The 23,752-nt window shown below is 40.5% G+C and overlaps 1 long non-coding RNA gene across 1 annotated transcript in view; it reads right to left on the bottom strand.

The window, feature by feature from the left end:
- Positions 1-23,752, bottom strand: part of LOC141277454 (uncharacterized) — a 326,561-nt gene that overhangs the window by 254,282 nt on the left and 48,527 nt on the right. Inside the window, exon 3 of the long non-coding RNA XR_012328865.1 lies at positions 7,652-7,776. This is a non-coding gene — a long non-coding RNA (uncharacterized lncRNA). The remainder of the gene's footprint in view (positions 1-7,651; positions 7,777-23,752) is intronic.

The raw sequence follows: 23,752 nt of genomic DNA, 5'->3' as shown, positions 1-23,752 counted from the left end.
TTCGATATCACGTCATGTTCCAGTAGAAATCCCAAAGGAGGAAATACTGTTCATTGGCACAAGGACAACACTTAGTTACAACAAAGCAGGTCTTTTCCTCTCAGAATTTATCTACTGAAACTAGGCTTTTCTGTGTTCATTGCAGTCCATCTCCTAAGGCTCAGAAACAGGCCCACATGAGCTCTGATTGGCAACAGATGGTCCTGAAATCACATCTATACTCCAACACTTACATCATGTCCTTAAACAAAATTAGTCATCTAAGCATCTCCCTTGCCTTAGAATGTGTTATCATTCTTGCCCGTACCCCCCGCCCTGCCTCTGAGGTTCCACCTTCAACCAAAAAGTCCTGCAGCAGGACTGCCCCACCAGCCACATCTGAACACTAATCTGAATTTTTAGGCCTGTGTTTACACAAACTTTAACTCATGTGATTTTTTTTTTAACCTGTACTTCTACCATTTCTCAAAATTGAAGTATAGTTGATTTACCATGTTGTGTTAGTTTCAGGTCTACAGCAAAGTGATTCAGTTATACATATACATATATATATTTTTTTTTTCAGATTCTTTTCCCTTATTGGTTATTATAAAATATTGAGAATAGTTCCCTAATTCATTTGTTTTTTTTACAAAACTGTTAAAAGTAGGAAGTATTGTTTCTCTGTGCCAGATGCCAGCCCAAGGTTGCAGAAGCAGTAAATCAGAAATTAGAGCCAGGGATTGACCCTCTGTCTGAGCTCATGCCCTTGGCACTGTGCCTCCCACAAGGCTTGGAAAAGATGCCATTTTCCACCTCCCAACCAGTCCTCTACTCTGTACCAGTCGGTTCTGCCCAGCCTACATTCCCAGCTTCCTTGTTCAAGAACTCCTTGTGATTTTTTCATGTTCCTTCTGTGAATGAACTCACTGCAGTGTTTTATCCTACCCCCACTACCTTTGTGACCTACTTGGGTCACTCTAGAATATCTAATGTGCTCTTACAATCCATTAACTGATGTCTAAGGCTGGCTTATTATATGTTAAAGATAAATAATTTTTCAAAGGAAAACATGAGCACACCAAATTTCTGATTAAAACTGATGGTGGACTAGGGACAAGCAAGCAAAGCTGTTAGATATCCTGACAGTGACCAATAGAAGTCTGTGTGTTCATGTATCTTTCAGTGAATTATATATGCTGCACTGTAGATACAGATGGCAAACAATGCAATCTATCTCCTGTTTTCTTTAATGGTCTGGCCCATAAAAATAGGTCAGTCATGAAAAGGCCTTCTTAGAATGATAACCTGGAAATAAAACTTCCACACAGACACTCGAATGTAATTCAGCATCCGAAGGGAAAAACAAATTCCTTGACTCTGATTTCACCTGAAGTTACTACAGACACATACATGGTGCTGGGGGGACCTCTGTACATTTTCCACACGCACAGGTCATCAGTTATCATGAGAACTGCACACAAGAAAAGGTCCCTGACATGCTGGTCTCTCAATACTTGGGCTTCAGGAATAGGGCTTCCAAGAATTGATGCTATTATGGATGGTCATCCTGGAAAACAGACACTCGAGGGAGGCAAGATCAATGGCAGCCACCCCTTGTCTTCTATGCTCCATATTGGGAAAATGCCAGGTTTCTCAACAACCTGGAAGAGGTGCTAGCTTTGACCAATTTAACTATTGCCTCCTTATAAAACTTAGGACACAGTGCAAGCGTTATAAACTGTCCTCTTGGGGATTAGAAAACCCTAGGAGTGCTAAATGGCAGGGAAAGCTGGAATTGAGAGAGATGTACGTACTCATGTGTGATACCTGTTATGCAATTGCTCACCTTGACCTCAGATCACTAGGGAAACAATATTAGCAGCAATGACTAGTGCGCGAGTCCGAAGCATTTTTTGAAACAGCTAATTTAACCCTCACTGTATTGTGTCATTACGTCTTCTCTGGTTTTCCTGTCTTCTTCAGCACAAGCCTTAAGCACACATTACCCAGCTCTGCTTCACCTAAAAAGATAAACATCCATCCCTTGTCCTCAGTCTAGCTTTGTTCTCCTTTACTGACATTCTTTCTGTTCCAGTCTTGCTAACATTTTTCTAAAGGTTCTAGATATGAGCTGTCCAATAAAGTAGCCACTAGCCACGTTACCATTACATTTTCTTTTTTAAAAAATTTATTTATTTATTTATTTTTGACTGCATTGGGTCTTCGTTGCTGTGCGTGGGCTTTCTCTAGTTGCGGCGAGCGGCGGCTACTCTTCGTTGCAGTGCGTGGCTTCTCATTGCAGTGGCTTCTCTTGTTGCAGAGCACGGACTGTAGGCACGTGGGCTTCAGTAGTTGTGGCAGGTGGGATCAGTAGTTGTGGCTCGCGGGCTCTAGAGCGCAGGCTCAGTAGTTGTGGCGCACGGGCTTAGATGCTCTGCGGCATGTGGAATCTTCCTGGACCAGGGCTCGAACCCATGTCCCCTGCATTGGCAAGCGGATTCTTAACCCCTGTGCCACCAGGGAAGTCCCACTATTACATTTTCTAAAATTAAGTATAATTAAAACTTCAGTTCCTCTGACACACTAGCCACATTCAAGTACTCAGTCTTGAAATAGCCACATGTCTACTGATGGCTATTGTAGAGAAAAGTGCAGACATAGAACACTTCCATCAACTCAGAAAGTTCTATTGAACAATGTTGCTCTATGGTGAAGGCCCAGTTATTGTTGATGTGGTTGCTGTTTTATTCTTCCAATCTACCACAGATTCTTTTTGATTTATACTCTATTCAGAAATTTCTCTCCAGGCTACCATGGGGCAACAAGAAAGATATTTATTGTTTGGTCTTAAACAACTAGAAAACTGGAAAAACTACATGAATATATATTTTGAGTTTTTAGGCATTGGAAAAGAGACAGGACAGAGCTTGACCTCTGGAAAAAGTGAAACAAAGAGAAGTGAGTTCTGTGATTGACCCAACTTATGCCCAGTGACAGTTTCCAAGCCTACACTAAAAGAAATGATATAGAAATTTCTTCAGGTGAAAGGAAAATAATATCAGATATAAATTTGGATCTACTCAAAGAAATAGAGTTCCAGAAAAGTGGGTAAATATAAAAATAAAAGTCTCAAAAATTTAAATCTGTATGAAAGGTAACTGACAACTTAAATGAAAATAAGAATATATCATGAGATTTATACATACGTATATTAAAACATAGCGCATATGGAAGCTCACCATTTTAAGGTTTTTAATTATGCATGAAATGGCATAATCTTCCTTGAAAGTAGACTGTAATAAGTTCAAGATATATATTGTAAACACTAGAGCAACCACTAAAAAAAAAAAATAGAGGTATAGCAAGTAATACAGCAGAGAAATGAAATAATAAAGATAATAGCAGAAATCAGTGAAATAGGAAGCACAGAGACAATAATGAATATCAATTAAACCACATGTTGGTTTTTGAAAAAATTAGCAAAATTGAAAACACTAGCCTGACTAACCAAGAAAATAGGGCTAACGCAAATAATCAAAATCAAGTATGTAAGAGAGGCCATCACTACAGATCCTAAAAAGATTCACAGTATAATAAGGGACTCTTATAATAACTTTATGACATCATTGGTGATGTGTAAAATTCTGTAAAAACACAAACTGCCAAAACTCAGTTTGAAGAGATAAATGAATACTCTCATATTTAGTTTTAAAAATTGAAATCATAGGCTGAAAAATTCCACAAAGAAAACTCCAGGCTCTGAGTTTTATCTAACATTTAATGAAAAAAATAATACCAATTACACACAAGCTCTTCAAGAAAACAGAAGAAAGTAAACACTCCCCAGCTGATTTTATGAGGCTAGAATTACCCCGATTCCAAAACCAGGCAAAGATACTACAATAAGAGAAACTAGAAACCAATATCCCTCATGAACATAGATGCAAAACTCCCTGACATACTTTTAGAAAATCAAATCCAGCAATATACCACCATTCAGGTGATCATCATCACCATTCACGGCTCATCCCATAAATGCAAAGTTGTTTCAACATTTAAAAATAAGTTAGGCAGGGCTTCCCTGGTGGCGCAGTGGTTGAGAGTCCACCTGCCAATGCAGAGGACGCGGGTTCGTTCCCCAGTCTGGGAGGGTCCCACGTGCCGCGGAGTGGCTGGGCCCGTGAGCCATGGCCGCTGGGCCTGCGCGTCCAGAGCCTGTGCTCCGCAACGGGAGACGCCACAACAATGAGAGGCCCGCGTACCGCAAAAAATTAAAAAAAAAATAAGTCAGGCAACTCACTATGTTGACAGAAAAGAACAACCATATGACTTCAAGGAAAAGTACTGGACAAAATTCAATACCCACTCACAATAATATTTCTCAGGAAACTTGGGGTGGAGGGAAATTTCCTCAATCTGATAAAGGACACGTATGGTAAAATCTACAGTTAACATCATAATTACTGGTAAAAGGTTGAATGCTTTCTCTCTAGATGGAGAATGAGGCAAGAATATCCCATCTTATCAGCTCTATTCAACATTATCCTGGAGGTCTTAATGAAAAGAGAAAGAAATACAAATAAAAGGCACACAGATTGGAAAGGAAGAAATAAAACTTTCTTTGCCAATGACGTGACTATGTTGAATCCCAATGAATCTACCAAAAAGAAACTGGAGAAGATAAGTGATTTTAGCAACTTTGTAGGATAAAAGCTCAATATACAAAATATATTATGTGCCCTATTCAGTGAAATAAGTGCATTGATCACATATTTTGATGGTGCAGCGATGTCAAATTGTTACGACAGGTTGTATCACTTATTCTCAATTTTTGTACTTCTCTCATCATAGACTGGTAACAAAAAGTTCATGGACTGGGATCACAGACCACTATCCACATGACACACAGACTTCTGTTAATTAAGGGAATCTTCCATGTATTCAGTAAGTAACTCATGTATGTTAGGCACTGTGCTGAACACAGGGTCCCCCAAAAAGAGCAAGGCTCAATTCCTAGGATAGGATCCCCAGTATAAGAAGGGCCATAAGACCAGTACACATATAATGAATATTTTCAAGAATATGTTTACAGCCGTAAGTGATGAGAAATGGTTTGCATCTGAAGAATGGGAGAAAGGAAATAGAAGAGTTGTCCTGATCACAAAAATCTTAATGGTTGAGGATGTATTTGAATTTGCCATAGAGAAGCAACAACAGAGCAACCCAAACCCACTCACATAACAATGAGCTTATGGTGAGAACTTGAGGTCTCCTATTGTTTGTTTGTTTGTTTCTGGGAAATGGACTTCTACAAAAGCTTCTGGGATTTGGAGGGGTAAAGAACAGTTGTTAAATCTCCCCCTTCTAACACCTTCCTAATACTCCAAATCCACTTCCGATTCCCAAATAAGTATGATATTCATGGCTGAAAGCCCAAGAATAACATTTCTGTACAGATTGTGACCTGTGTACCTAGAATCAGGGAAGGGAAGAAAGGGAAGATCCTCAGAAATAAGATCATACCAAAGTTTTGCAAATATGGCAATGAGAGATGGATATTTTTTTCCTAGGCCACGTGGATTTGCTGGAATTGGGAGACATCAGTTGCAGCTCTGACACTAAATCCAGTGCTCTTTGCCTTATGCCATCTTGCCTCCCCAGACACAAGAGGAATGAACATCAACTGCAGCTGCTGTAACTGCACGTAATCAACAAGCCCAAACGAGTGATCCGTGTAACAGAGTGACAGCTTTAACCTAAACACAGAGGCATATCTGGACATGAATGAAGGACTGAGGACAAGTCCCCCAGGTGTCTATTTACAGGAACATAGAAGAAGACTTCCGGGGGAAAAAAAATGTGACCAAAAGGAAGAGAACAGTGGAGGTATAGGGAAATCAATTCATCATATTAAGCCATCACTGAAAGGAGTAAAATACTAGGTTATCACTAAGACAATCCAGTGCTTATCAACTAACCCTCACATCCCCAGAAAAGTAAAAGCTACAAGATGAATGTCAACAAAATATCAGGGTGACACTGAGAGCAGTATTGGCCATGACCACGATATTAGCAAAACTAACAGTGATGCGACAACTTTTGCAGCTGATCCCGTGGTTCTGTCAACATCAGGGCTGCCTACAGTTTTAACATAAACACCATAAAATAAGGATCTTATTCCCATCTCCAACCAGAAAATGAGTTCCAAAGCATATAAAATGAACTAAAAAATAATCCCAGAAACCTTCAATAAGACACACAGTACACGTCTTTGTTTTTAAAAAATTAAGTCTGAGGATAGGACAGATTTTTTTTTAATGGATTTCTGGAATTTCCATTATCTCCAAGCTCTTTTTCTGCATCTCCTCTCCCCTTTCTGTAGACCCAGAATACAACACAGCTTTATTTTCTGGTTCACAGAAACTAAACTTTTTTTAATTAAAGCTTTTTTTCTTGTTTAGAACAGTGGTTCTCACATGTTAGTGTGCACTGAAATCACCTGAAGGGCTGTTTAAACCAGGCTGCCGGGTTCAACCCCACAATTTCGGATTCAGGGCCTGAGTACTGGCATTTCTAACAAATTTCCGGGGGTAGCTGATGCTCCCTGGTCAGGATACCAGACTTGGAGGAGAACCACTCTTCAAAGCTACCTCCATCCTCCAATCTCTTGACACAGCTTTTCACATTATAAAACAGAATAACAAGAAGTACACAGCTGTTATGTCTGCCTCCTTCCCTGTAGTTTAGGCAGGGCATTGAGTACAGGGTTAATAAATATTTGTTGTAGAAGTAAATTAACAGACAAATGAATGATTGAGTTGCGAATGAAAATAAAAGCATTTGTTCTGTTTGCTTCAAAACCGTTTAGAACAACCCTAAACACAACAAAATGAAACACTAGATGAACAAGAAACACAACCGAAATGATTCTATCCCAGAACAAAGAAAGAGACTATGTAAAGATAAATTTCCATTATGCCTTTCAAACCATAGAAAGTACAGCCCAGTACATTTCAGATGATCATATTTTCCCCACCTACAGGCTTTAAAAGTTTAAACACTGAATGCCAGTTTCATAGTATCTTTCAAATAATCAACAAATTATTTTATGATTTTAAATCCAAATACTTATACATCTTTAAGACAGTCACACCCTTCTACTTTAGAAAGGTAAACTGCACAAGTGCATGTATGTCTTCTCCCTCCTGGAATCCACAAAGCCAGAAACCCACAAAGGGAAAATAGTGACTGAGGGGTACCTGCCTTCACACAGCAGGGAAAGCTGGACTCTGGGTTACTGTGGGAAATAAAGCAACGAAGAGCACGCACCCCGACCCAGGGAGCAGAGGGACGGCTCAGGAACTGGAAGACACTGCTGACGGCCATGGCGGGGAGTGAGGTTAAAACAGGAGGATTAATTGGAAGTTGAATAATGTGAAGTTTGACGAGCTGACATCCTTTCCGACACCCTGCTGTCAATTCATTTTTAAGATCTCACCAGTATCACGAAAGATAGAGACCAAGTCAAACAGGAAAAGGAACCAAGTGGAAAGCAGGATCATTTTTTAAGGTATATAGGATCTTTAGAGAGATGACAGAAAATTTTGCATGAAACAAACCAGAAAAGTGTAATAATAATAGTTTAAAAGTTCTTTTAGAACTGACTTACTTTTGGATTAAATGACAAGGAAATCTGTTCCATTGCAGAGATGATGGTTTTGAAGAATCGAGTCACGAGCAGCTGTTGCTCATCCCTCTGGGGCCTGAGTGCATGTCTGCTCCCAGGCAGAGGCCCTGTGGAAACATCCACACATTCAGTCATGGGATGTACCGGTGGCCCACCCATATTGATCTCCAGTGTGCAAGACTCCTAGACGTGTCAAACCATGTGCTTGATTTTAAGAAGTATTGCCATCAAGTCTATATCCAGGGCTAGGCAAGATGTCAAAAAGACATGCTCACTGTAACATATAAAAGCATCAAAGACCCTACAGGCAAATATGGACCATCTTTATATGATAATCATGAGCACATGGATCATCCCTATTGCCAAAAAGAAAAATCAAAGTACCTAAAGATAGAAGACCATGTGATTGTAAACAATTTAAAGAAGGTAATATACTGGGACTTATGCAAAACTACAATGAGATATCATCTCACACCGGTCAGAATGGCCATCATCAAAAAATCTACAAACAATAGATTCTGGAGAGGGTGTGGAGAAAAGGGAACCCTCCTACACTGTTGGTGGGAATGTAAATTGATACAGCCACTATGGAGAACAGTATGGAGGTTCCTTGCAAAACTAAAAACAGAACTACCATATGACCCAGCATTCCCACTACTGGGCATATACCCTGAGAAAACCATAATTCAAAGAGTCATGTACCAATATGCCAGCCACACTCTTAGTTGCTCTAACCTTAAACCCCTTCTGGAATCATCAGTTAAAGCAATGGCTGCCTAAGATTGCTCCAAGAGAAAGCACCTGGCCGCTGATTGGGTCCTGTAAGTGTTGAGCTCACTTCTACCTCTGAGCTCTGTATTCCTGCTTCTCTCCTCCCTCTGTCCCAGGCCTTTGTCTCTACCAGGCTAAATCCTACCCATGAATCAATGTTTAGTTCAAGCACCTTTTCCTTCGAGAAATGTTCCTACAATTACTATCCAATGATTTCTCATTGTCTTCAGTATAAAAATCCATTCTTCTTACTAAGACATCCTAGGCCATCATGGTCAAGCCTCAACTTTCCTGTTCAACTTAATTCTTCACCACTAACTTTCCCCACCCCTGGCACTCTACCCTCCAGACCTAGGAAAACATCCTGCTTCCTCAGGCTTCTGTGCTTTTGCACACACTACTTCTCCTCTCCTTAATTCCTCTCCTCCTTCAAGTGCACCTCAGGTCATCTGTACCCCTCGTCTGACTTGACTGCCCCACCTACGTACTACCATCACTTGCCTTTAAAAAATCCCCAGTTATATCCATAAATAACCACTATTTACTGAGCATCTATCATATAGCAGACACTGTAATAGGTGTTGTATTTATATTCCTTCTGTTAATCACTAAAAAATTTATGTGGTACATACTATTATCCCTATTTTCCAGAAAATGAAAGCAAGGCTTAGAGGGGTTTAGAAACCCCTAGATTTATCAGTAGTACATTGAAAAACTAAGATTTGAACACAGTTGATTTTACTCCAAAGCCCACCTACAGTTTTGTACTTAGCACTGTGAACTGTTCTTATGGTTCATGTGCGTGATTACAAATTCCGTAAAGGCAAGATCCATGAGTGTCTTAGCCTTACATCTCCATCATATAGCATAGGGCCTTATAATAAGTACTCAGTAAATATCAGTATAAAGAAAATGAATGATCTGTTGGTTCAATGCTTTCTCCATTGTCTGTGTGCTCCTTGAGGACAGTATATTACTCATCATAACATCCTGAGGTTCCAGTATAGTGGGTTCTTTTGTTTGTTTGGGGTTTTTTTGTATTGAAATATAGTTGATTTACAATGTTGTGTTAGTTTCAGGTGTACAGCAAAGTGATTCAGTTATACCTACATATATATATCTCCATTCCTTTTCAGATTCTTTTCCCTTATAGGTTATTACAAAATATTGCATAGAGTTCCCTGTACTATACAGTAGATCCTTGTTGGTTATCTGTTTTATATATAGTAGTGTGTATAGGTGAGTCCCAAACTCCTAATTTATCCTTCTCCCCTTTCCCCTTTGATATCAGAATAGTGTCTGTTGAAAGAATAAATGAATACACTATATTCTCTCTCTCTCTCTCTCTCTATATATATATATATCTATATATCTCATACACACACACACTATTTTGATAGCTCATGTAGGACCTTGGAATCATACTCTGCTGGTTTCGAACATGTATTATTACCCAAACAGGTCTCAGACCTTTAAAAGTCAAGAGTTGTGTCTCCCACTTCAAGACCTTTGCTCACTGGTTAGCATAACACTTGGCGCAGACTTGATGCTTAAAAATACTGCTTTTGTTGCTCCTCAAGAAGAAAAAGACATGAATCTCTTCCATGAATTGTACAGAAAGATTAGGTATCATTTGTTTGAGTAACTCTGGTTTACCCCTTCCAGTGAAACACGAGTTTGGCTGTGGAAATCTGAAAGCCAGCCGACATGGACTGGCCTAAGTGATACTGGCACCAAGGGAAATTCTGCCGGACTGTAAGCTTTGTGGTTTCCCGTGATGAGAGCGATCCAGAAAAAGCCATACCTCCTCCTCAAAGCCAGTGGGGACCAGGATATGGGTGAGCGAAGGGCATTAACATTTTAAGTATGGAAATTAGAGGTTCTGGCATCCCTGGGAAAAAAAAAAACGACATGGCCTTTTAGAGCCTGCAGGATCTGCTGCCAACGTCTTTCCCCTTGAGACAAAAACTATGTTCAACTCTCGATAATTACCCCTGAGCTGTGCCAACCCCAGAAATCCTTTCTAGCCAAGAAGCCCCGCAGGGAGTTGAAATTTACATTTATAATCATTTACCTTCCAAAAAAAGATAGTTTTCAGGACCAAGCTTCACACAGATAATCTTGGGGTGAGATCTGCTTTAGACCTGAGTCTGGACCTACCCATGTCAACCAAGGAAACCCATGTAGAGAGAGAAAGACAGCTTTTTTTCCCCCCTTTTAAGAGGATATTCAAAGGGGAAATATTGAAAGAATTGAACACCTGAACTATCAGAAGCAAGACTGTCTCTATAGTGCCATGTAATCTGTTTTTCTGGAGCTCTGCAATCCCAGAAACGAGCAGACTGGGTTTCATCTGCTCTCCAGAGGCCTCTCCAGACTCAAGAGAGACAGACAGGTTCTCAAACCCATCTGATCCCCTTTGCTTATCTGAGCAGAATCAGAACGCACAGAGGCCCAAATATTTGGCCAAACAACAGAAGTAGCCAGGCAACAGATGCTTAAAAGAAAAAAGAAAAAAAACTTAAAAACACAGATTAAATCACATGCCTTTTCTTCTGATAAAGACACAGTCCTTACTGTCACTGAAAATATTCATCAATATTATTCATGTCTGATTAATTACGAATAAGTCCCAGTTTTCTGTTTTCGATCCCCTTGGTTTATGAATTCAGCATCATTAACAAATTGTACATCAGGGCCTTATGCTTTTACTTCCTTTTCTCCCTGGAAAAATTAATGTCAGTCCCTGTTGATTTCTCCATCTTTCCGCCAGAAAACATACCAAAAAAGCAATAAGATTCACAATGGAGATATGTGATTGCAGTGTGAACAGTGGCAGGGGCAGGCACTGGAAGGTGATGGGTTATTCCGCTCTCAGCACTGTCTTCCTATTGGGATTCACGACACTGGGAAAAGAATTTAATTGGCCCTCCCTCCTTCTTCAAGTGTGACAAGGGTAATATATTACTGCCAAACCTTGTGAGAACGTTAAGAAACATCATTCCAGCTGTTTGAGCCCATGAGAAAAGCCATGAGTCTTGTCAAGTCCTTTTGCTACCTCACAGCATAAAGCAGTCACTTCATTAATTAGATGAGCGTGTTGCCAGGCGACTCCAGTACGCTCTCTCTCCATCACTGATCTTTGTCAATTTGGGGAATAAAACAGCAATTGAATCATCCCCCCCTCACACATTAGTAACTGTTTTATGATGGAATTTTAGTTTCCTGCTGCACTTGATTAATCAGTCTGGGGAGGTCTTACACAGATATAGTATGAGTTTAATTAAAAGGCAGACTCAAAGAAACCAACAGAAAGGAAGGCACAGTTCAAAGAAAACAAGTTCCAGTGACTATGTGATAAAATTAAATATTCTAGGTAATCAGGTTCTTAGCTGAGTCTAGGGCTAAAGGTGGAGGAACAGACTCATGGTGGGGAGGTGGCGACACTAGAGGTGGAGGGGTGCTTGGGAGGAGGTAGCACCGTGTTAGTTAACAGCTGTGGATTCTTGGGGGGGTGGCTTCCTGACTGTGACCAGGAACCCACGGGGGGGTGAGAACAGGAACCTATACAGGGGTGTGACCAGGAACCCACAGCGGGGTGGAACAGGAACCCACAGGGGGTGAGAACAGGAACCCACTGAGGGGTGAGAACAGGAACCCACGGAGGGGTGAGAACAGGAACCCACGGGGGAGTGAGAACAGGAACCCACAGGGGGTGAGAACGGGAACCCACAGGGGGTAGAACAGGAACCCACGGGGGGGTGAGAACAGGAACCCACAGGGGAGTGAGAACAGGAAGCTACAGGGGGGTAGAAGAGGAACCCACGGGGGGGTGAGAACAGGAACCCACGGGGGGCTGAGAACAGGAACCCATGGGGGGTGAGAACAGGAACCCACAGGGAGGTAGAACAGGAACCCACAGGGCACGGGTGAAAACAGGAACCCACGGGGGCATGAGAACAGGAACCCATGGGGAGGTGAGAACAGGAACCCACGGGGGTGGGTGGGCAGCCTGGGAATAGGAAGAGCCATCACCATCAACTCATGGTGGGAGGGGAGGGGCCTCTTGAGCCCAGAGCCCTCTCCTTTGACCTGGTGCTGTTAGCAGAGGCTGTTTTCTGCTCAGCCTTTGGGCTCTTTAAGTCTTCTGGAAGTTTCTTAAAGCGTTGCATTGATTTTTCTGGCTACATTATATCTGATAAACTGTCTACACTTCAGAAAATATTGCTGGTGGCAGCAATTCTGGACTTTTCTCCTGGCATCCGTCCTAGAGAATGATTTTGTCACAAATGTGGGGCACTGGGGTTTGCTGTGGACAAAACTGCTTTTTGGGAAACGATAAAAAGGCTTGGGGAGGGGAAAAAGAAAACTGTGTTCTGTCTACACAATTCCACAACAGTTTGGTTCACTGTCTACCACTCCCACGTCCACGTCTCACCTGCACAGCCCCTCCTCCCTCCACGGGCAGTGATTCTGGTGGTTCCAAGAGCTGCCTTGGGACTCTGCGCGTGGCACCTGGTGATAATCCTTCCTGTGTCCGTTGGCAACAAGCAAGATTAACTCTTTCATACTTTGAAGAGACTGTGTTAATACAGGCCGGCGGGCGCATGAGCGTTAGGGCGCAGCCGTTAGGGCGGGGCTCTTAGGGCACATGAGCGGCAGGGCGCAGCCGCTAGGTCGGGGCTTAGGGCACGGCCGTTAGGGCGCGGCCGTTAGGGAGGGGCCGTTAGGGCGGGGCCATTAGCGGTCGTGCTCTGCGAACGTAGGCACCACGGTAGTTCCCCTCCTCGTCCCCTTCCTCTGTATGAAAGGAGCCTGAATTCCGACTGGAGCAAGGTGGCTCTTTGAGACACTAGTCTCTTATCTTCTCGGTCTGATGGCTTTCAGATTAAAGTCACTATGCCTCGTCCCAACAGCTTGTCTCCAGATGTATTGGCCTGTCACGAGGTGAGCTGTGGAGTGGAATCTCAGATATAGAGAAGGTATATACGTTCGAAGCTTCTAGGTATAAATAAAACAGGAAGAAAATTGGCGCCCTCTCTGGGCACAAGTGGCTGGTGAAGAGCAGCAGGATGAAATAAGAAGCACATTAGTCCAAAGCCAAGAGAAATGGGCTCGGGTCCTAGCTCTGCCACCAGCCACAACAAATATCCCTTTGAATTAATTAATCAACGGAGTGATTTTAGGCAACTGTTTTTCTCTCTGCTTCTCTCTTCTCATTTATATCCTTTCCACTTCAAACACCCCTTGATGCTTTATGTTATGCCTTATCCCCCTCCCCTGCCCCTCCCCTCATCCCTCCCGCCACAAATGTGTTTTTTTTTAAATATTGATTGGTTGATTGACTGATTGATTCGGCTGCGCTGGGTCTTAGTTGAAGCATGTGGGATCTAGTTCCCTAACCAGGGATCACACCCGGGTCCCCTGCATTGGGAGCGCGGAGTCTTAGCCACTGGACCCCCAGGGAAGTCCCACCAATGTGGTTTTGACAAGTGCTTTAGGGCCCTGACAAATGCTTCAGAGGAAAAGGGGACGGGGCTTATACTTTAACTAGGAAAATATACACAGTACAGCCTTACTAATAAAATTAATCAGGGAAGCCATAAGATAGTACCATCATATTCCTAAGTGGAAATATAAATTATATATCACCATAAGACCAAAGCTCTGAAAAAAAAAAAGAGAGAAAATGAGTCTAAGAAAAGAGTATTATAATAGGTAGGCTAAAAGAAAAGGTCACATAATTCAGGCAGCTATAAAAAAAATCAGAGAATCTTTTTAATCATTGGAATAGGATGAAGTCTAGGGTCCATATTAATATCAAATTCTGTGAGCCCCTGAATAAGAAATAGATAAGTTTGGCTAATCTTAGCCTAACAATGACCAAGAAAGAAAGAACCCACAGCTTGCTTGGGAGGAAGTGTATTTATCCAGGCCTCAGTGCATTTCCATGGTACCTGTCACTAAAGTACTTGTCTTTTTGTCCTTAGAGTCTACTCCCTGAGAGGTTGTGCATAGTAATTAATTCCAGTTCATAAGTGTTCTTGTTACATATGATTTTAAAGAACCTCATGTGTACAGAATTGGGTTAATTATAATCCTCAGGTCATAATAATCTTCAGTGATCCACACATGACAATAATTATTTCATTTATGAATTTTAATAATAAAATCAACACTCAAGAATGCACCATGCAACCCAATAATTAAAACTCTGATAATAACTTTTATCTTTGAGTCTTGAAAAGAATATTATGCTGTTTATAATCTTCTGGGATTTGATTTTTTTCATTTCCATTAAATTAGCAAGATTCATTCATATCTTAGTGAATACATGGGGTTGATTTAGTCCACTGCTATGTAATTCATTGCTTGAATATGATATAATTTACTTACTATAGCTCTTAAGGCTGCTTTCAGATTTTTACTATTATGAACTGTGATGATGTGAAAGTTTTTGTTTATGTCTTCTGCTGATACTGTGCAACTATTTCTCTTGGGTATACAACAAAAAGTTAAACTTCTGGTTTGTAAGACATGTAACTGTTCAACTTTCCAAGATAATACCTTATTTTCCAAATATGTTATACCAATTTACACTCCTATCAGCAACTTTTAGGCAATCCTATTGATCTACATACTCTTTAATACTTGGTATCATTAGACATTTAAAATTTTAATTAATTAAATGAGTAAAAAGTGTTATTCATGGGTTTATTTTGCATTTCCCTCATCACTAATGAAGTTGATTATCTCTAAATATGGTTGTGGTCTTTTCTACTGTGAAATGATCGTTTTCCCATTTTAATATTGTACTGTAGAAGCTTTTTATCCACTAAGGAGATAGTGACTATCTTTTGTCAATTGTATGTGTGACACATATACTCTTTCCTATTTATAGCTTTTTTTTTCACTTTCATTAAGCTATCTTTTGATTAGCAGAGATTCTCATTTTAAAATACACAAATTTATCTGTCTTTTCCTTTATGGTTAATAGTTTTGATATCCTGTGGAATAAAATGTTTCCTACCCCTGTATCAACTCTATTATCTAAGAAAATTTTACACTTAATATTTGAGTCTTCAGTGCATCTGAAGTTGTTTGTTTTGTATGGTGAGAAATAGATATTCAATTTCCTAGCCAGTGGAATAAGATAAAAAAAGAAGTAAGGTATAAGACTTGGAAAGGAAGGAAAAAACTGTCCTTATTTGCAGATGATATGATTGTTCACATAGAAAACCCTTGAGAATCAACAGAGAATTATTATAAAAATATATTATAAAGTATATAAAATAGAATTATTATAAATAGAGAATTGAACAGTTTTAAGAGGGCAAAATATAAAATTCTATTGTATTTCTATACATCAGTAGCAAATAATAAGAAAATGTAAGCTTTTAAATAAAGATATTAGCATAGCAAGTAACACTGTAAAATATTTAGGAATAAATCTAACCAAAGATGTATAAGGCCTAAGAGCAAAAAAATCATAAAATTCCACTGAGAAACATTCAAGAAGACTTAAATAATTGGAGACAACATGTTTGTGATAGACACATATCATAGAGAGGTCAGTTCACCCCAAATTGCTTATAGACTCAATGTAACATCAATCAAAGATTTAACCAGACTTGGAATGAGGCTGATTCTTAAAATTGCTATGGAAGTATAAAAAGTCAACAATGATCAGGACATGTCTAAAGACAGCTAAGAGAGAAGATATCTCATCATATATCAGGATTTATGATGAAACTTCAGCAATTAAGACACATATATATTAATGCAAAAACAGACAAACTCACAAATGTTATAGAGTAGAATAGAAAACCCATAAAAAGGCCAACACACATATGGAGTTTTGAAATATAATACAAGTAGCATAGCAGACCACTGTGAAAAGGGGGCTGATTATAAAAATGGAACTGGAAAAAAAGGTTATAATGCCTGTAGGTAGAAAGTGGTTTAATTTACATAAACAACTGGTGTTTATTAAAGTGGTATTTCAAAGCTCTCAGGCTTGTCTTCATCAATAACAAACTCCTAGAAGTCTTTCTTTTTGAGAAGAGTCTGCATGTCATAAGGGGGCTGGATTAAGATCTCTAAGGGACACGCCCAGATAACAACAGAGAGTCCTTAATTCCCTTTCAAGAAGGATGGGGCTGGTTAACTGGAAGCGTTTGGATTGGTGAGTGGGAGATGCAATTTGAGACCAAAGTCGAACTTCATGAGGCAAAAAGAAGCTGAGTGCTAACTCCCGCCGTCATTGTTCTAGGCCCCTCCCCCTCATAGCATTCACCTTTTCTTCTTCTTCTTCAAAAAAGAAAAAGCCAAATAACTTTTAAAGGATTCAAAGCTATTAGCTTACTCAATTTATTCATATGTTTTGGTCTGCTTTTGCTTCACAGTGTTTAAATAAAGTCATGACTCATTTGCTTGGTTCCACATTTCAGTGCATTTCCCAAAACAACCCACTTACACTGACATATGTTCCCCTCTTTACTCCTGAGCCTTAATCCTCTTTAGTCTCAGTGTCTGGGAGCCTAAGCATATTAATTCATTTCAGCCCCAAAATGTTCTCTTGTAGAAATTTACGTGTTGTAAATTTCTATGGAAGCCTTCACTTAACCATTCCTTCACCTACTCCACTGATATTTATTAAAGGGTCACTTCAAGGCCTCCTGGACAGTACTCAGTAATAATAAGTACTCAAAAGCGTTTCTTTTCTCACAATATACTACCTTGATTGATGCCATCCTCTACTCTACTTCCCAATATATTACTGATCTCTGCTGTTGGCTAAATGCTGGGTCTCGTGTCTGTTGACTCAAATCCTCCTCTTAAATATAAGGCTGATATCACGGCTCAGCTACCTGACTCTGTATCAGATGTAATTGTAATTTCTCTTTGTACCCATCCAACTTTTCAGGATAATTTTGATCTCATTCCCTAGAAGTGGGGCCAAAACATCTTACCCTAGCACTAATTCAAGTGGCTGGCTTTCCCAATAGGCTTATTCATTATCTGATGGAAGAAATAAGTCACACAGTGCTATTATAAGTCTTTTCAGAAAATGTATAGGTGTGGAGAAACAAAGCATGTATATTAAATAATTAAAGAACAATCCTAGTTTAGCATATGACTTCATGCCACATCTCCGCCTATTCAAATACACTCTATGGTTCAACTGCCTGGCTGAATTCCACCTCTTATGGGAAATTTTATTTCTTAGTTCACATTTTGGATTAGAGCTTTGTTTGCTTAGGAAATATGGAAAAGTATTCCAAACTCAGACGGGGACTTAGAACGGATCTGTTATTTAAAATTCTTTTTCCCATGCTGGAATGCCTATAGCCGCTAATATCTGTTTCACTCCTTTGACACTTATGGATCCATTAAAGACAATTCACAATAGATTGTAAACTATATGGCTTTTTTCTCCTATTAGCTCCTTGAGAACAGCTCTTCTACCCTTGAAAATACCCTCCGTTATCAGTCCAGGTCCTGGAGGAAGCAGATGGCACATTCAAACTGGGATAATTTGAGTAAATTTAGTCAAGGGGCTATATACAACCCCTAAGGCAGTGGTCCCCAAAGTTTTGGCACCAGGGACTGGTTTCGTGTAAGATAATTCTTCCACGGACTGGGGTGGGAGGTGGGGGATGGTTCAAGGCAGTAACGTGAGCGACGGTTCAGGTGGTAATGTGACCGATGGGGAGCGGCAGATGAAGCTTTGCTCGGTCACCTGCCACTCACCACCTGCTGTATGGCCTGGTTCATAACAGGCTGTGGACCAGTACCGGTCCGTGGCCCAGGGGTTGGGGAACTGTGCCCTAAGGGACAGTGCAGTATTCAGAGACTAGTAACTATAGGGTTTATTCTTTGACTAATCCTAAAAGGTAAGAATGGAGAGCAGTCACTATAAGTCAGAAGCAGAGAAGGCTTTGTGGTACGTTCTGGCTGATCTTTGTTTAAGGGGAGCATCGGAATCAGGGTCCCTGTAAGAGGAGCAGTGGGGGAGTCAGCACCCTGGCCACGTATGCCTCACCTCCTTCCCTCCGGATTCCTGACACAGCTTCCCATGGTAAAACCAAAAGTAAAGCCAAGTCAAAGGCAAAAGACAGCCCGTACAGATGGGGCTCCTAAGAAAAAAATCGAAGTGGTGAGCAGAGAACAGATCTGCAAGGACAAAAGGAAGACACAGAGCACATTCTCAGGGACTTGGGTTACACACAAAGTGGACCAAACTGAAATGGAATTAAATTAAAAATAAATAACAGAAATCTAAAATATCTGCAAATATCTGGAAAATGCATAGTCAAAGAAGGAATCAATAGGGAAATTAGAAGTCATCTCTCCCTGATTGAAAATGAAAGCGCAATGTACCAAAATCTGTGGGATGCATACAAAACAGTACTTATGGGGAAACTTATAGCTTTACAGCTATTTTAGAAAGGAAGAGAGGCTTCAACCTAAGGTCTCAGTTTCCACAATTAAAAAAAAAAAAAAAACTTTGAAAAAGAGCAACTTAAACCAAGAGGAAGCAGAAGAAAGGAAATAATAAAGGTCTGAGCAAAAACCAATGTAATAGAAAACAGCAAAACATTAGAGAAAAAGTATGAAACTAAAAGTTGGTTATTTGAGAAGATCAATAAAAATGATAAACCTCAAGCCAAACTGATCAGGAAAAAGAGAAAAGATACAAGGTAATATCGGTAATGAGAAAGGTGATATTACTACAGATTCTTCAGGTATTTAGAACAGCGGTCCCCAACCTTTTTGGCACCAGGGACCAGTTTCGTGGAAGACAATTTTTCCATGGACTGAGGGGGGGGATGGTTTCAGATGATTCAAGCACATTACATTTACTGTGCATTTTATTTCTATTATTATTACATTGTAATATATAATGAAATAATTATACAACTCACCATAATGCAGAATCAGTGGGAGCCCTGAGCTTGTTTTCCTGCAACTAGATGGTCCCATCTGGGGCTGATGGGAAACAGTGACACCCGAAGTGTGTTACTTATGTCCAGTCTACTCCGTAAGATGCAGCTTAATTGTCACTTGTCAGTCACTGATAGGGTTTTGATATGAGTCTGCAAGCAATTGATTTATCATGGTCTCTGTGCAGTCAAACCTCTCTGCTAGTGATAATCTGTATTTGCAGCCACTCCCCAGCACTAGCATCACCACCTCAGCTCCACCTCAGATCATCAGGCATCAGATTCTCATAAGGAGCACAACCTACATCCCTCGCATGCGCAGTTCACAGTAGGGTTCGTGCTCCTATGAGAATCTAATGCCGCCGCTGATCTGACAGGAGGCGGAGCTCAGGCAGTAACGCGAGGGATGGGGAGCAGCTGTGAATACAGATGGAGCTTCGCTGGCTCGCCTGCCACTCACCTCCTTCTGTGCAGCCCAGTTCCTAACAGGCCACAAACCAGTACTGGTCCATGGCCCAGGAGTTGGGGACCCCTGATTTAGAGGATACTAAGAGAATATGATGAAAAAACAATATGCCAATAAATTTGGCAATTTAGGTGAAATAGCAAATGCCTAGAAAGATACAAGCTAGAAAAGCTGGCCAAGAAGAAATGAGTAACTTGAATAGCTCTATAGCTGTCAAACGAATTTATAGTTAAAAATTTTCTCACAAAGAAAACTCCAGACACAGATAACTTCACTGGAGAATTCTATCAAATATTTTAGGAATAAATAATACCAATCCTACATAACATTTTTGAGAACAAATTTGAAAGGAAAAATAATTTCTAATTTAATCTATGAAGCCATCCCCCTCAGTCAAAAGTATTACAAGGAAAAACAACACAAAACTGACTACCAATAACTTTTATAAATGTAAGTGAAAAAAAATACTTAACAACATTTAAGCAAATCAAATTCAACAAGACATAAAAACGATAACACATTATGTCCAAATGGGGTTTATCTCAGAAATACAAGGTTGCTTTAACAATTGAAAAATCAACCTATGTATTCACCATGTTAAAATTTAAAGAGTAGAATTAAACAACATACAATTATCACAATAGGCAAATGAAAAGCATTTAACAAAATCCAACACATTTTCAAGATAAAAATCTACAAGCAAGCTAGTTATAGAACCTGAAAGAGGCCATCTACAAAAAGTCTACAGGTAACATCAAGTTTAGTGGTGAAGGGCTGGATCCTCTCCCTCTAAATTCAGCAACAAGGAAGGACTTAGAGAAACCTCAGATAACTGTGGTTCTCATGCAGACCCCTTGACCATGGAGGAAGCACTCAAATGTTCCATTTGGGTTTAAAATAGGATAGATCAGCTTTGCTTGTAAACATAGATTCAAAGCCCTTTTAGTTTCGTGAAAATGTGACTCGCGCTCTGAAATTTCTGTCACAATTCTTGCTCATCAATTTCATCATATCCTTGATTTAGTCTCGTGTCTTAGCTCCCTTACTCATTCTCTGTATTCACATAAATAGAAACTAACCACAGACCCCACTTAACCTCTCGAGGACTGCCTATTTCTCTGCTTGTATTAAAAAAAAAAAAACTGCCAAAAAGAGTGTAGCGTCACCGTCACCACCTTTCCCCCACCTATTCTCTCTCTGTCCTACTCCAATCAGGACTTTGCCCAGCACTTAATGAAAACCCCCTTTGAAGGGCTCTAACCACCTCCACTTTGCCAAAGTAGTGTTAATTCTCTGGATTTATCTTACTTCACCTGTGAGAAGCATCAGATGCATTTGATTGCTCCTTACTTTTCTTTTTGCTTCTAAGGCAGCCTACTTTTTTAAAAAAGTTTCACCACCACCCGGCTGCTCCTCTCCTGTCTCCTTTACTGGGTGTGCTGCCTCTCCCTCACCACCTCATGTTGCAGTGCTCAAGGGTCTTTGTCTCTTTTCTCTACTCTGAGAACACTCCCTATATAATTTCTTCCAGTCCTGTCACTTTAAATGTCATCTACGTCACCAGCCCCAGCTTTACTCCTCAGCTCCAGAAGCAAGCATCCAGCTTCCTACTTGATACTGCCCCACCTGGCTGATTCCTAGGAACCTCACAGTTAATATGCCACATGTCTGAAACAGACCTTTGTATTTGACTCCCTCATCTCCATCCTATCTGCGTTTTCTCTAATCATTGCCGTCTCATTAAATGGCAATAATGAGTAAGTCAGGCCCAAATCTGGAAACCACCCAGGAAACTTCTCCTTTCCTCACACTCACACATAACCCACCAGCAAGCCCTCTCAGTCCCCTCTTCACTATATGCTCTGAATCTTACCACTTCACTCTGCCTCCACTGCTGTAGCTCTAGTTACAGCCAGCATCACATCCCTCCTAGACTACGTTCCCTTCTTCCACTCCTGTCCCCTTAAAATCAATTCTCCTTCACTTAACAGCTAAAGTGATCTCACTCCAGTTCAAACCTAGTAACTGTTCAGAACAAAATCCACACGTGACCGTTATCCATACTGGGATCCACAGGGCTCTGCATGCTCCACCCTTCCCGACTCACACTTTATCTCCTACCTACCTCTCTTCACTCACTTTGTTCTAGTAACAGTGGTATTTCTTCTGTTCATTGACTATACCAAGGTTATTCCTGCCTTCAATGATTTGAATTTGTCACTTCCTCTGCCTGGAATACTTTTCCCCCTGACAACAACAGGGCTCATCCTTCAGTTCAGCCACATCTCTGTTCAATCATCACTTGCTCTGAGAGGCTTTCCCTGACCATGCTATTTAAAAGAACTCCTAGGGACTCCCCTGGGGGCACAGTGGTTAAGAATCTGCCTGCCAATGCAGGGGACATGGGTTCGAGCCCTGGTCCAGGAAGATCCCACATGCTGCGGAGCAACTAAGCCCATGTGCCACAACTACTGAGCCTGCGCTCTAGAGCCCGCGAGCCACAACTACTGAGCCCCGTGAACTACTAAGCCTGTGTGCAACAACAACTGAAGCCCACACGCCTAGAGCCCATGCTCCACAACAAGAGAAGCCACTGCATGAGAAGCCCGCGCACCGCAACGAAGAGTAGCCCCTCTCTCGCCACAACTAGAGAAAGTCCGTGTGCAGCAACAAAGACCCAACGCAGCCAAAAATAAATAAATTAAAAAAAAATAAAAGAACTCCTCTTTGTCCCATTGTCACTTTCTATTTCCATATCCTGCTTTATCTTACCGTAAAGCACTTAAACCACATTAAACTATGTATTTATTTACTTAAGTGCTCATAATCTGTCTCCCTAATTAGAAACTGAAGTTCCAAAGGGCAGGTCCTTTCTTGTATTGTTCATCCCTATACACCCAGTGCCTAGAACAATGTGTGGCCTATAGCAGGCACTCAACAAATAGCTGTTCTAAGAATGAAATATTGAGGACAGTATTGTATCAGATAAATATATTCCATTAAAACCGGACGCTGCTTTGAGATAAGTTATTCCCTTTTTGTAGAGCCTCTTGTTAATGCCATTCCATAAGACAAGAAAGAAAAGTAAGCAATTTCAATAAAACAAAAGATATCCAAGGCAAGTTTAGATTTAAATATTAAAAGCGTCAATCATAATAAGGCCCTATGTTTCAATAAACTTAATGGTTTTCTTGGTACTTTCTTATAAACTATCCTGCTTAATCCTTGTAACACTCCTTTATTAGTATCTCCATTTTGCATGTGAGAAAATGAAAACTCAATAGAGCTGTGGGACTTGAGTAAGTTCACACTGCTAAGAAATGACAGAGACAAGGATTAGAGCTATGTTTCTCAGACTGTTCGTCAGGATTCGCTCACTAAATCATGGAACTCCCAAAACTAACCTGAATCCTTCGTACTCTGACGGTGCCAGGTCCAACGTTAAAGAAACAAATCTGAAAATGACTTTCCATGGCTCACATTATGAAAACATATACTCTTTAAAAGTCAAACTTTAATTTGAAAAAAGACTCTTCCTTAAAAAAAAAACAAAAAAACAAAAAACTCTGAAAATGAGCCAGAAAGGGAGCTTGGCTCTGAGAAGACAATTCATGGTATTGGGCAGGGGGGCGGGGCAAGCATTATAACATGGGTGCCAGACAGAGAAGACCTTCTGGGAAGGGGCATGCTTGGACCCCATCTGGTACAAAGAAGAGTGGGCGAGTCAACAGTCAAATGATTTAATCCGGAGGAACAGCTGTAAACGTGTAGCTTATAGGCCATATACAGTCTAAGTATTTTAGCTTGTGGCTTCATTTTATTTTGGTCTTGTTTTGTACTAGCATGGTGTAAATTGTTTTTTTATTTTAAATTAGTTCTAAATATCTCACATTCAAAAGA

This window comes from Tursiops truncatus, chromosome 21, assembly GCF_011762595.2.
Source record: "Tursiops truncatus isolate mTurTru1 chromosome 21, mTurTru1.mat.Y, whole genome shotgun sequence".
In the NCBI taxonomy this organism is placed as follows: domain Eukaryota; kingdom Metazoa; phylum Chordata; class Mammalia; order Artiodactyla; family Delphinidae; genus Tursiops; species Tursiops truncatus.
The sequence above is the reverse complement of the archived record's forward strand: the minus strand, read 5'-3'. Positions and strand labels throughout refer to the sequence as shown.